Genomic DNA, 13847 nt, shown 5'->3' with positions numbered 1-13847 from the left:
AGGTAAGCAAACAGTACTAATGTCTTGTGAAGACGACAAAAATATAATGGCGGCACAACAACAACAACAACAACAACAACAACGAAATACCCAACCAGATACAATATATCGATGATGACTGTGTGTGTGGGGGGGGGGGGGGGGAACACATCAGAGTTCATCCAAGCTTGAGGCTGTGATATATTGAGCTCACTTTCGGCTTGAAGAGATATGTGTTACCATGCCAACTGGATCATACCTCATGAATTTGTGCATGATGTGTCCAGAAGTTTTAGGTTTGTTTTTTTTTTTTTTTTTCATTCTTTTTGCCTTTGTTCGGGCGCGTGTGCACATCTTTATCATTGGTGTTTTATCTTGTTGTTGCTGTGGTGGGTGTGGAAACTTGTATGCAATGTAGGAAAGAGGTTTGGTGAGAATGGCTGAGTTTTGCGTCATAGAAAACTTCAGTTTCCCAAACAAGATTCATCCCGTTGTGAGTACTGCATGAAGTAATACATAATGTTATGGTCCATAATAAAATGCTTTGAATTAATGCATGATTTCATAATATTGAACACTGAACATTGAACTGTACAGAGTGACAAGATGATCGAATGGAAAGTTGTAACTGCGTATCAGCGTAAACTTTTGTTTTGTACCTATACTATTAATCAATCCGTTTATACTGCTGTATATGTATATATATATATATATATATATATATATATATGTTTGTATATGTATATGTATATGCATACATATATACATACATTATTATGCATATACATATATATGTATAGACAGAGAAGGAGAGAGAGAGAAATATTTCGCTCTTACCCCTATAAAAAGACTGGTCTCGTATAGTGTGAGGCACTTGTCTTCAAAGAAAAATGAACATGGAAAGAACATGGAAAAGATATACTTCTACTGCATAGTAGTAGTAACCATGAAAATTGTCATCATCATCATCATAATACAATAATTACTGAAAACGTTTGCTTATTCTGCATGATTCAGCTCTGGATGTTTTCTTCCTGCTACACCTGTATGCACGTGATTCACAAGCCAACCCCGAGATAGAGTCCTTTCTGCATTACAGAACTTGTAGAATGACTTACGACTCTTTCAACTCAGAGGGGTAGCAAGACAGCAGTAAGTTCGTAAATATTGAAGTTCTAATGAAAAACGGTGATATTTATGTGACATAAAGGTCCTGGGCCCCCTTTTCATAAAGCTTTTCATAAAGTTACGCATTACTTTATGAACGACGGAATATGAAGTTCCATTGTATGTGCCCATTTTTTTTTTTTTTTTTTACGACTGTGTGTCAATATTTCATTTACATTTTGGCAAAAACACACTTTCAACTAAAAACATGTGTTAACATGAAAGAATAATCACTATCATCTGCAAATTTCAACTTTAACTATTGAAATTTAACAACGATTAAGAAACCCCCTTGGCTTACCGCATTTATGTCATTCGCAAAGTCTTGCGTAGCTTTATGAAACTTTATTGAACAGGTCCCTAACCGTTCTTCTACTAACCTTTCTACGCCCATAAGTCTCATGTATAGCAAAGAAAATGGTTATGTACTTGCCAGGGAGTTCGATGAACGCTAGGAAATTGGTAAATGTCAAACAATATTTATTACAACTGATATGCTAATGCGACTGTTTGTTAGCACACACATGCATAACATTCTTAACAGGGGGTGACATTGGACTGGTAAGTGGCTTGACATGTTAAGAATACGAAAACAGCGTTCTACTCTCTATCTATCTATCTATCTATCTATTCATCTATCTATCGTTCTCTCTATCTGACAGCGAGAGTACCTGGTCATCACTCATTTTTGACAACATGCCATCTCTTCCATTTCTATTAGGTCCACTCTCTCTCTATCTCTCTATTTCTCTTTGCTTTGGAAAGTATCTTTTTCAATGATGTCATAGAATCTGTTTCCCTTTAAGAAGCTCCTATTATGAATAAGTTTTCTCACTCTTTCAGATCACCTCACCATGCTGTTTCTCATCATTCTTTTCTCGCTACCACTTTGTGTTTATATTCCTATAACAAATCTAGCCAATTCCTGTTCTATGGTTCTGAAAGGGCAAACGCCATTCAGATACGTAATTATTGATGTATACGTATAAAAAAAAATCAATATAAATATTAATATAGGTATTTCATTATATAACGAAGATAGTCTAATGAGAAAATGAATCTCACTGACATACATATAAAGACTCAAACAGTAAAACATACAGGTATATTCAACACTTCAACACATCCAGTGTGTCGGTGTTCTGAATATGTCCATATCTACTGAAGATCAGCCGGCGTATGCACCTAACAATAAAGTGTGAAAACGTATGGGGTGGAATGATAGCTGATATTTAGCCTGTTCTCACACCGCATTCTATCCATAATTTATGACATCTGTCAAAGTAGTACCATCATCCTTTCAGAAGTTCTTAAGGTTGAAACTGAAAAGAGTTTGAAGTAGTATTTTCAAGAAATGAAAAGAGTCCAAAAGATACAGACCTGTCTATTGCTTAGCATACTATTCTAAAAAAAAAAAAAAAAAAAAAAAAAAAAATGTGTCTTAGAAAAAAACTGTTAAAGCACAATTCCTCTTCTGTTTCTTTTTATTCTAAACTTTAGAATAACTACGGAAAAGATTTTTTTTAAGAAAAAATGAAAAAGTCAAGATAAACTAGGTTGATTCGTTTCACCTGTTTTGAGTCCTCACGCAAAATCATTGCGTGCAACTTTTACTTGGCTTTGTGATGCAAAGTCACAAATAATATCGATGATATCGACTGTGGGATTGAAAAAAAACAACAAAAAAACCTCATAGCTTATAATCGTAAGCAAAATGGTTTAAGACGTCGTAGAATATCATTTCAAAGGGAAAATGTTATAAAAATGGTGCAGGGTAAATGAAAATCGACTTCTACTATGGATGGAATTACAATTTAGTGAAGAATGCAAAGATGTTTGCGTTTCATCATGTTCAGCTTTTGTATTTGAGGGGTCACCCGTTTACGAAACATAGAAGGTCTTTGTTTCATTTTTTTTTTTTTTTTTATGGGAGGGGTTCAGGTAGGGTCTGAACCCCTTCATGGCCGAATACCAATCGTTAAATCATGCGAATGGTTTTTCACCCCAGTTACCAGGTCATGATGTGGATGGCTATTTGTATTTTTCATCATCTAAAGCGATTACCCTGCTCCCGTCCCGATCTCCAAGTTGAAAAATTATTATTGTTGTTGCTCTCTACAGCCATCAAAGAAGTATTTCCCTTTTTCACATCAACATGTCAAACACTGTTTATGAGCAGCATTAAAATGTGTCTGCTTGCTCCTATTTGTATTGTACTCATCTTGTCTGATCTTGTCTAGAGTCACGGGCGTTGTCGTCGTCGATTTCCCTGGCGGTCTATCAGTCATTTCGCCCCGTATTCTTCCTCTCCAATCCGTCATTGGAAACCACAGAGAGTACACCCGGGACCTTTCTGTTGGTCATGCCAACAACAGCAACAACAACAACAACAACAAAGAAAAGATGCCAATCAAAGAAAAGACAAAACAAAACAAAAACAAAAAACCTGAAAACTAAAGAAAATTGATACAAGATTAGTTTTAATTAGAGGATCGCAGGAAGGCAGACAAATAATATTATTATCAATGCAACCTGTTCCTACAGATGATCTTCCACGTCATGCATTAGCTCTAGACGTGCTAGTAAAATAAGTCTAGAGGGTTGAACCTTACCACCATCCTCCCTTTGCCTCATTCCGCCCCCACACAACACCAACCCCGCGTATCAGACGACACTACCACTAACTCATGCATATATTACCATATAGTTGATCAGTCTGTGAGGTGAAATTGCGCTGAAATGGTTGCAGCAGGTGAGGTTAAACAGGTGGCGGCTTTCTACCGATAAAGGATCCACAGTCTGGTGATAATAAAGGATGCATTGAACAAGGTCGCTCAGTTCCAATACCGACAGAGCAAGGTATACGGAGAACACCAGCGTGGAGACACGACAAAGTCAACGAACTTTATTCTTTTTTTATGTTTGCTTTTTATTTATTTATTTTTTTTTTGGGGGGGGGGTATTTTTCCCCCTAGGGGAGGATTTTCACCGTAACAGGGAAGCACATGATCAATGAAAGAAACGAAAACACATCAGCAACCACATACAGCAAAGTCAAATACAATGTTGCGAACTATTGGTGGATCAAATCTGATTTATATATTTGTAGAATTTGATATTGCCTACGAAAGTTTTCTTGTCAGTTAACAACCCTTCCCCCCCAAAAAAAAAAAAATAAAATAATAAAATAAAATAAATAAATAAATAAATAAATCGATCCTTTTGAAATGTTCCGTTAGATATTTTTTTAACACTTATTTCATAAAATGTATAATATCAATGAGTTTGCATCCTAAAAAAATGGAGAAAAAAACAACAACACCACAATAAAGACAGTAGGTAATTTTTGTCAACAAAAGTGAACAAACACTAAGATTCTTAGAGGGCAAAATTGTAAAAGATGTTATACTTGCTTCAGAACGGCCATGTGTGACCCTGCATCACAAAACCCAAAAAAAGTCGCCAGATATCGCTTTTACGTAAGGGCAGATTCTGCATGAACAGACTCTAAGCTTTAAAATGATGTATAACTCGATTCAAATGCGTTTCTTTTAACCTATTTAAAATTTGAAAAGAAAGCACACACTGGAAAAAGTGTGAACAGAGAAAAGAGGCTCTGAAGTGCAGTGTCTATTCAAGCGCTTAATCTTTACCAAGCTGGGCTAGCTGTGCAATGAAAGGGCAAAAAAAAAAAAAAAATACTGGATGTAAAACGACGGAGCAAAAACAGTGACCCGAATATCAGATTAAGCTGATATTGAGCATGATTTATTATTAACACATTCTGACCATGGATGATGCCGAATTTCAAAGCAGTAACATTATCTTTTCAAAGGTTATTAGAGTTGAAAGTGAAAAGTGTGCAAAGGATTTTCAAGAAATGAAAAGGGGCATCTAACCTGATCACACTAGTCTACAAAAAGAAAAGAAAAAAAAACTACTGAAAACATATTTTCTCATACATTCTATGATCTTAAAGTTAGGAATAATGTAGAAGAAAAATTATTCTTTCACGAAATATGAAAATCTTAAGATTGACTTTGTTGACTCATTTCACCTTTTTTTAGTTCTCACATACAATCAAGGGATGCGACTTTTGTTGGTTTTATGATGCACAGTCACATAATATATCAATCTATACCTAACATCCTCTCAAGACTTCAAGCAGTTGCTAATCTCAGTTCTTCCAACCAAACGTTCATCTGTCAAAGACGGGTAACAGAACATGTCAACATCCCACAAATTGCATAGCTGATAATAAAGATATACGTGGGACCGCCTATATACCACACGCGATGCATGTTGTTCGCTCAATTGTAAGCTTTTATTTCAACGCTTTCCATCACAGCAAATGAGTATCCCAAATGTAGTGTTCTTATTTGATGCTACTTTTCTCTTCAGTGTAATCTTCACCTACGTGTTCATTTATACTGGTGCAATTTGCACGCATGCGTTACAGCTCGTTTAAAAACTTTGTGGGCGTGACAAAAAAAAAAAGAAATAGAGGGGGGTGGATGGGAAATTCAAGTAGTGTTTTGCAGCGGCCGTATAATGTCGCTATGATATGCAGCATATTCATAGCCCCCTCTCGCATGTTTTTCTCCGGTCTCGTTGCTTATTCAATCGCGAAATACATCCTTAGGGAAAAGTGAAATAGAATCTCTGGAGATATTGTACGCTATTGAATATACGTGCCGGAGAGCAACGGTGCTCGGACCGCAACCGAGTCGGGATATCTCATGCTATCCTAACACAATGCATAATGGATTCGTGTGTTCTTGCTTCGAGCGAGCACGATCACACCTACAAAATCAGCGGCAGTGGCAAAAATGTATAATTCAAGAAGTACACCCTCAGATCAGGAAGCTATTTTTTCTTTAATAGAGGAGAGAATCCCTTTGTTCTTCATGCATGCCACGAAAATGCAGGAAAAATCCTGAAGGAATGACGAAAAGTTGGGAATCTTGGATAGCATTGCTCCAGGGAGTGATTGCAAAGTCGTCAACTGTTTGTTTTTTACTGATGGTATAATCCGCTCAGAGTAAAGGTCTTGCTGATTTTTATTTTTAATCGTGATTTTCTTTCACTACACTCTCAGACTCTTGCATGTGCAAGTGTGTATGTGTGTACACGTGTCTTTGTGTTTGTGTGCGTGTGTTACGAGAGAAAGGAAAAAATAATGCTGATTCAAACCTTGTATCACCTCTAACTTTTAAGACGATTATCAAAATGAGGTGTACATTCTAACTACTATCATGTTTACTATTTGTATTTCTATTGCTTGTTTTTCTATCAAATCATTTTTTCTCCTTTTCAATATCAGTGTTCCTTCAGCCCATACCACTACTTTCTGACACTGCAGATCAAAGGACATTTAAATCATACGATTGCAAAGCATCGATATTTCTCCAAAAAAGGGCACTTACGTCATGGCGCGCTATTCCCTCTTTAAGCCACTAGCTTGTGTAATTCGCAAGTGTCCAATGAGATAGAAGCGAAAGAAAAAAAAAAAACACATTATGCAGGCAGGATGTTAGAACTCAGGAACCGAATACCAAGCAGGTTACGTTGAAGTAACACCCTATAGAGACAATGACTTCCATAAAGAGACTCCTCTGCATTATTGATTCGATCTCTTTGCTTCGCTTTCTCTTCCTTCTTTTTCTCTCTAAAATTGTTTCAGCAGAACGTATCTCCTAAGGCAAGATGTCTAATATAACATCGAGTATGGAAAACTTCTACTCCCTCTTCGGATGTCGATGTGGGTCAAAGGTCACACGTCATTCCTATTATATACAGTAAAATTGCACAGATATCACGACGTGAGCATGTAGATGCTGAAGGGTTACAAGTGGATTATGTACTTAACATAATCATAGGACAATTGATAATAATTATTCTTCGAGGATTTCATGGAAGTGTATATTGTCGGCTGGAAAACAGACGGACTTAATCGCAAATTTTTTGGGGTATTAGGTTTTTGTTTTTGTTTTTGTTTTTGTTTGTGTTTTTTTTTTGGGGGGGGTATTAAGTTATTAGTATCATGTTGTGGAGTGCGATCTTCTCTACATTATGGTGCCAATCTTAAATTGTTTTCATTTCCAGTAAAATGTTAAAAATTGAAACTATAAGACAGCTGTTTTTCCTATACTTGGAATAATGCTCATCAATCTGCCTACTTTGGATTAAACAAACATTTTACTATGTTTCATGAAAATTGAGTGTTCAGTTTTGTATTTACGCTCAACACTTACAACGCGATTGCGCCCTTCTGGTTCTCAGCACATTCTGTTTTGATATCATAATATATCATTACATCAACCTAAATCAAACTGTTTAAACCCGACATAATCATATACAGCTAAACACGATTTATTTACAAAGTAACATAAACGACGCAAAGTAATGTATGAGAATAATTATGATTTGATATAGACCAACGTGATGCAATGTGTAGTTACGTAATCATGTAATTAGTGAACTATAATGCATCATATTGCATTACCATACATCAAGAACATAGCGTAATAAATGAAAACTTGTCATGTCAAACATATTTCAATTATGGTCATATGATATTACAAATGAAAATAAAAGAAGAGGCATTTTAATGCAGACTAGCAAAACATTGTGAAGTAGCGATGCATAAAAGGAAATCAAATTGCACAAAGTTCGATTTCGCTTTCAAAAAGCACTTGACACAAGTAAAGTGAGTTGTACTTTACTCTGTCTCGTTTCCGGTAACCCAGCTTGGAATACTGTGTGTTATAATGCATGTATATCCGCTGATACGCTGGTAAAGTTCATCTCAAACTTAAATATTGTGTGTTGGATTACCTCTTGCATTTTAATCGGTAAATCTTCAGTCTTGGTATAGTTTATCTCTTTTTAAGCGATTTGAATTTGTCTATTTTGTGCGTGATTGATATGATAAAAATAGTCCCTTATAAAGTGCACAGGTCCAATATTCGCCCGTCATGGCACTTAAATATAATAAAGCTTTAAGATCTTGATATTAGGAGGTTAAAAAATATCAATGAATATTCGTTCATTTCTTTGTTATTGTGATGACAGTTCAATAAAACACATGTACACAAACACAAACACACACACGCAAACACACACACACACACACACATGCACACATTCACACACTTGTTAAAATGTGTGCGTGTGTGTGTTTGTGTGTGTATTTAAAGCATGTGTGCAAAGTGTCTTCGGAAGTTTGTGAAGGATAAATTGCGCTGTAATGACTATCTCGCATTGCTTGATTCACGCTTGTCATCTACCTAACAAGACTGCGAATGTTTCGAAAATTTAAAGTAATAAACAACGGGAATAATAGCCAGGAATTTTCAGATTTTTATTAAAGCATATTTGTTATGCCAGGATCAAGTTATGAAAATAAACTGTCTCATATTTGCTTATGTGAATTCGCCAGCCAGGAATTCAGCAGATCAAGACAGCAATAAAGAATATCCTTTCAGAAAATAACACTTTATTTTGCTCGCTAACAATGCACATTATCGCATATCAGCCTTTCGATAACTTCCCGTCGGCTTTGGTGAATATTCATCATCAAAAGTTGTTTTTTTTTTTGTCTCCCTTAGTATCGATCGTATCGATTGAACATGGGCATCGATCCAAGGGGCCTATAAAGGGGTAGCTGTTTAATCGTCAGAGAGCAGTCTCATGACTGTGATGCGTAACAGAGAGATGGTGTGTAATAAAGAGAAACTTAAAGCCATGCATGCAACTTTTACTTGTACAGTACAAATTAAGTAGACAGATTCCATTAAACAACAACAAAATGACAGATTAGAAAAATACAGAGTGGGAAGTACGATTGACACTGAATGGATCTTTTACATTGCTCCTTCTCACGTTTGGTCGTGATAATGTATGACGAAAGATTTAATGCATTGAAGCTTAAACAGTGTGCAGGTCTAAAAGGTCGCAGGTTCGGAGAAACTGGAGAGAAATGCCACTCCATGTCCATTGTCATGTGTCGTGATGTGTAGATTAAAGTTCAAATATACAGCACGGTGAATTCTTCATTAAAAAAAAAAAAAAAAAATCAGGCGCAAATTCTGATCAATATTTAGAATTGTTCTCCCAAAAAAAAAAAAAAAATGAAATCAGATAGGTATTGCTCACTTTTGCAGATTGGATGAGGTGCTGATGTTGGTGCGAAGTCCTCAGAGGGCTTCATGGCTTACACAAATATAATTTTTTTTTCAGTGATTCTTGTTGAGGGGGTAAAAAGACCCTTGACACGCGACATGAAAACTGATAAAAGGATCGGATAGTAGTAGTAAAGGTATTGAAATACTAGCGCATGTATTTTTGTGGTACTGAACAGACTGTGTAATTAACAAATCTAATTCCGTAAGATTCAATATTAAGTGAACACTTAGTTTTGAAGAGTTCCACAATCAAGTTCACGTGTGTGTTTGTGTGTGTTCTATCGGGCTTGTAATGGGAAAAATGATGCACTAGCACAGTGTAATCTACATGGAATGGTAATGTAATGCTGATCGCTATCTATTCAATCTTTGAAAGTTTCCCTCCTATTCCAGAACCATATCCAGATGTTTTCTTTCTTTATCTACACACGCAACATTTGCATAGTTTCCATGTTATAAGTACACACATCCTCCCCTCTTGACTATACAACGGAGGAAAGCTAAGGAACAGATTACTTCTGTAAACATAGCATGTATTGTACTCCTACTTTTAATTCTGTAACCAAAGCGATCCGCGATTGACAAAAAGACATTGTGTTTGTAAATGATCTCGAGTCAATGCTTTGAGTTTCACTTGAAAAAAAAAAATTCGCAGATCCGCCTTACCACCTCCTCCTCGAGCTCATCCCTGCTTATAGGAATTTCTATGACCCTCCACAATCGCATAACCGATGGTGGTGACTAGAACAAAATAGGGGTAGGACGAGGTGTTGACGTACGCAAGAAAAACCACACCTCGGAATAAATCGCAGAGACTTATTGCTTGAATGTCAAGCGCCATACGTACAGTACACTCTATCTACCCCCCTTCGCAGTTTGCGCAGCTCTGTGATCGAAAAGCAGTATACGCCGTGGCTCACGTTGCTCGCAGTGTACAGAGCCTTGACTTATTACCATTAATTAACGCAGGATTCGGTTTCGCCTCAACACTTTATAGAAGGGTATGTCACTTGCAAATAAATACCAATTGTGTAACCACACCCAAGCGTCTCTACGATTAACGAATGCCGGTTAATGTGACGTCATTTACACGTCCAAGCTGTCATTCACCTCTTGACGAGGTTGCACACCTTTCAGGTTGCCTATACCTTGAAACACTTTTAGGTTTCTTTCTTCGTTTTTTGAGGGGCGTTTCTTTACAAAGAAATATTTTCTTCCTTTATCTTCTTTTGAGAATGTCTTTCCCAAAGACGATTTGACGCTCGAAAAATAAAGTATATCTGAGAATTATCAAATATATGAATGACGGGGAAGCTAGGAAGATGGAAACTGAACTTGTATTTACCCGTCTTGATTCCCATCGAAAGAAGGAACACACTGCCTATCAAGAAGTCCGAAGAAGGAGGTGAAAATGTTTTGAGGTATTGCTGAGTGTTGTATGATGACGCACTATGAATCAGTGTAAATTGACTCTTTTATCGTATATGAATGCATGTGGTTATTAATTGTCATTCCTTTCAGTATTAATTCATAATTTTTTCGAATATAAAACGAGGTAATGTAAACATTTGCAAGTTAGAAACTCATTGAAAGATTGTGCATTGAACTCATTGAAGTCTTATGAATGTGTTTTTGGTGCATTTTTTTTTTCTTATGAACTGAGGTACTGGTAAGAAACAAGCGACGTAACAACTACCACCCTCCGAGAAGTACCCCTTGCACCACTGAAGTACAATCTTGTTCTGACCGTGCACACTCCTTCTCATTTTAAATAATTGTATGTCACTGGACGTATTTAGCCTTTCAATGGGGTTTCCGATTTGACAAATTGCCTTTATTTTGGGCAGGTAGTTTTGTTATTATATGCAACCGCCACTACGATCTTAAAAAGAGGCAGTCCTCACGAAATTAAAAAAAAAAAAAAAAAATATATATATATATATATATATATATATATATATATATATACATATTTATATGTTGTTGGTACCTCCAATGAACTACTTTCACCGAAAACAAACTTTCAAATCACCAAATAAGCTCGTAAATTTTGGAGGAAAAAGTGTGAATCTGCATGGTGAATATGCTAATGAGCAAGTCCTGGCGGAGAGTCAGACGTCACCGAGGCACAACTCTTCCCAGCGGTGTTCTGCTCGTTATCCGTACGCTCCCTAGTTACCCGGATGCATGAAGACGTCGGTGGCTACTACTAGTAGTATTTGACATTGTTTCTACGTTGTGTGTGTGTGTGTGTGTGTGTGTGTGTGTATGTATTGTGCATTATATTCGCAAATTACACGTGTGGACGGTACAACTAAATCTACGGTAGATACCCCGTACGCGGTTTGCCCTTCACACTTTTCCAGTCTATCACAAGCGCAGCTGCAGCCCTGTCGCCGCTCATGCATGTTCTAGTACGTACAGATTGTAGGTAGAAACGGTTTTACACAGCTACAGGCTTGCTAGTATACACTATAGGGGCGACCGCATTCAGCGTCGTCTGGCCAGACTATCTTACATCAGTAGTTTTGCTCCAATCGTGCAGAAAATTTCCCAGGAAAATCATCTTTTCCGTCCCAGACCCACAAAAGTATCGTGAAAGGTGAGCTGCATACCTGGGAAATTTCGGTACAACGATGCCGAACATAAGAAACTTAGGGCCTACAAAATCTCGATATCGTGTTGTGACCTACCTGTGCGAAGACCATTTGAGAAGCGATGTTTTTACGTGGACCGGCAGGCTGTGGCCCTCGGTTATAAACCGAGAAAACTCCTGAAGCCAGATGCAATCCCGACCATTTGCTCACATGAGTTATAAAACAGAAACACCTCGAGCATCGACTTCGAAGAGAACCGAGGGGAAAAAAAAAAGCGTATAGAGAGGGTAAGGAAAGTGGCTAGCTATGTTATTTCATTTACCGTGGGGCTGCAGCCGGGGTTGGATTGCACAGTCTGCAGTACAGTGCCACTTAGTCTGGCTTCCAGACCCTCTGCCCATACTATTTCGCTGTCCATGATATTGACGCCCTCAACGTCGAAAACTAGTATAGTTTAAGTTGATTTTCTCGCGCTTCGGCAAAGGCGGCGACTTCGTCGCGGGGCGGCGACTTCGTCGCCGCGGAGTCCAGTTGGCAAAGGGTCTGGAAACCAGACTAAGTGCCACTGAGCTACCTGCTGCCAGTGCCGACTGGACATGCACGGCAAAGTGGAGCGAAATCATATCCCTACGACCCTACGACCCCCTGTGTTTACCCTTCTTGGCTCACGTCATAGTTCTTTTTTATTCGAGGACAGGCGATATCTGACTACTTACAGAAATATTGAGATACAAACAATATTTTCTTTGAAGAATTCGACTCTCTTATGCACAGGTCATATTCGGTTTGAACGCCAAAATCAGCAAGACGCGAGTACTGTGTACATTAGTATGTGGTAAGAATTCGAATTCATGGTATATTTGGTTTAAAAATACATATAAATTTATGTTAACAATATTAATTTTTCATGAATTATATATATCTAAGCTTGAAATGTTTTGTTTGAAATAATAAAACCACACACTTTTACATTGTATGATAAAATTGCAACTAATCATTTCAACACTAAGATTGGTTTTTAGAGGCACGGCTGTCAACTTGGTGAGTAGGGCATGCATGACGTACCATCTTTTTGCCGGCTCTTACACGATCGCTTGCAGGAATTATTTTTCAAAAATCGCGTACGGAGAGAGTTTTTCATTTCCACGCGTATAAACTGGTGAAAGGTTATATTTTCACTCTTCTTAATTATCATTACAGTGAAAATCTCAGGACTTCTTCTCTTTAACTAGTCCAAACGCGATCTTTTGTACTTTGGATTTATGACAAGATGGTATTCACGTGATCCAAAGTAGTGTAATGTTTGATTGTGTTCTGTGTTCCCGTAAGGTTGCATTTTGAAATGTTTTGCCGAAGAATGCAAATCGAAGCACATTCTTCAACATGGTGGAGACGTTATAGATCCGCTGGCAGCGTGGGGAACATCGCTGGTTTATAATTCAACGTTTATGCTGCCACTGCATCTATAGGCCAGAAGAAAATATAAGATAAAGGGTTATAACTCCGAACAAACAAAGAACCCCTCAGCTAACTATAATGATTAGAGAGAGACAGAGAAAACAAAACACGCAATTTTAATGAATTTTGCTACAGATGTTTTTGTTTTGTTTTTAAAAAAGTTGTATCATGATACCCACGACATACTTGCATTAATGTGAGAATGGAGGAGGGAAGGGGAAAGGAAAGAGGGATGGGAGCTTAGTGTACAATAAGACAACTCTGCGACATTTCACAGGGAACTCTCAAGGTGAATCCCCGGAAAGAAATGCCACGCAATATCGACGAAAATCAATACAACATTGGCCAGAAATACCGCGCGGACAGGTGATAGTAACGATGCGTTAATACCCCGTTTCCCGGTTTGGTTTTCGCTCGATGTGCGATTATTCGACTTCTAGGCATCCCGCTCTTTATCGAA

Source organism: Diadema setosum, chromosome 10 (assembly GCF_964275005.1).
Source record: "Diadema setosum chromosome 10, eeDiaSeto1, whole genome shotgun sequence".
Classification (NCBI taxonomy): Eukaryota; Metazoa; Echinodermata; class Echinoidea; order Diadematoida; family Diadematidae; genus Diadema; species Diadema setosum.
This window is presented reverse-complemented; position numbering follows the sequence as displayed.